This window comes from Sinocyclocheilus grahami, unplaced genomic scaffold (assembly GCF_001515645.1).
Source record: "Sinocyclocheilus grahami isolate Dianchi unplaced genomic scaffold, SAMN03320097.WGS_v1.1 scaffold1105.1, whole genome shotgun sequence".
Lineage (NCBI taxonomy): Eukaryota > Metazoa > Chordata > Actinopteri > Cypriniformes > Cyprinidae > Sinocyclocheilus > Sinocyclocheilus grahami.
In genome coordinates, this window is record NW_015506284.1 from 222,528 (window position 1) to 224,638 (window position 2,111).

Below are 2,111 nucleotides of genomic sequence, written 5' to 3' on the forward strand. Positions count from 1 at the left end.
TTTATATTTTTGTTTCAGGTTTTCCCTTTTTTTCACAAATGAAAAACTTTCCTTGCAGGTCATGCTCCACCACAAAAGCTCTGCAGCAAATGCACAGGAATCAAGAATCAGTAAAGTGCTGTGATAACTCACTGTGAAATTACAATAATTAAAATAATCTACAACTTAAGATTTAAAATGTTTTATTAATTTCTGTAGTATACTTACTCAAATCCTTTGATGGCAGCATTCTGCTTTCTGGTGAAGAGGGCTTCATTAGCCGCTCTCCGCCGGATAAGCAGACGTGTGTGCTCATCTGTCCCTGAAACATCCAGACAAGAGTCAAGTTACCTCTGAGATGCGTGTGCTCAAAACTACATTTACATTTTGAGGTAGTTGTTGATGTGTTAAGTAGCTTTTTATCCAACACAAATGTTCCTAAATTTTTCAATCGTTCTAATGGACACATAAAATAGGTTACTTATATTTAGTTACTTTATGGAAATGTATTTACATTACTTACATTCATCTATTTGCTGACAACAGTGAATTGTACTACGCAATAACACACATATACATCACTCAGAGGTCTACTTCATATCTAGGACCTATTAGACATACTTCTATGAAATTCATATCGAAGATTTTCTTACCAGATATTAAATAGACAATTAGTAATCGTATTTAAGATGTATATGGTTTAAAATGTATGTAAATCTACTTTGGAGATGTACGTGTGCTTCCTGGAGCCCCTCTGTTAGCTATACATAATAATAAATCACAACTATACTATACCATTTAGCATCTTTACACTTTCAACAATTTGCTCTAAAGTAGTTCAACAAATGCGAATTTAAAATAAGGAACCGTGTTTCTGGTTTGTAATACATACATATGTAAACACCCTCATCCAAATTTTCCGCCATGTTCGATTATGACGCATCCTCTTCTTCTTCTTTATGATGTATCCTCTCGCGTGGCCTCCTGGGATAGAAAAGTATCAATCGACGAGCACTCAAGAAGCTGGGCAGAAGCAGTAGGACATCCGGGAACTTCTCGACTACTCTTTTATGAATACTGAGGTTTCGGACATACTTATTCACTCGGCTACTGCTTTTCCCCTACTATATAGTAGAGAAGTAGGCGGTTTCGGACGCACTTTAAGTAGATGCCTGTATAGTAATCTATAGAGAGGCTTTTGAATTCCATAGTTGCTTTTATACATAATTGTTTACTTTTATTAGGTTGTAGATTTAAATGTATATTAAGGCATTCTCAAAGACTACTTTTTGTCAAGGTTTAAATTTTTTTGTTGTTTTAAATGTTGATTTGAAGCGTCAGTTTTTTTTTTATTATTACTACAGTCAAACCTGAATACAGAAAGCATTTTGTTATACAAAACATTCAAATTTTATAAAAGTGTAACAAAAATAAACAGGAATGCTTTATCATAGCTTAATCTGATTTTAACCTCTTATTTCAGTTTTCTGACTCATTTTGGCTACATGGTTATAGCCATACCAATTCATTTGAGTGTGTATAATTGTGTGTGTGTCTGTGACTGTGTGTGAGTGTGGATGTATCTGTTTTGCACTCTTTGATGTTTTAGAGTGTAACCCCTTCCTTGGCGTTCTACTTTTTTAAAACTAAATTGTAGTTGAATTATCGATTTTATTTTACATAGTTGCTGTGCTACAGGCACACCAGTTCATATGGGGTGTGTGTGTGTCCGCGCGTGTGTGAGCGGGTGTTGATTTTGCACTCTAAATGTTTTAGTTTCACCCCTTCATTGATGTGCAATTTTTTTCTGCATCGTGGGGGATTTGTAGATTGTACACACAAACATTTTCTGTATATTAAATTTTGTTTTTTGCCATTTCCCACACCATAAAAAATTGTCACCCCTTTCAACTTAAAAACATAAGTTTTGTGGCTGCCTTAAAATTGTAAGTTAAATCAACTTAAAAGTACAAGTCCTTTCAACTCACTAATTTAAATCTTGCCTAGTGCTGAATTGTTTTATTGAAGTTCATTTGACTCTACAATATTTGCTGTTTCAACTTAAGTTAAAAAATTTTAACATTCATTTTCTAGTTATAATGTAAACTTTATTTTAGATCCAGATAAAAAAA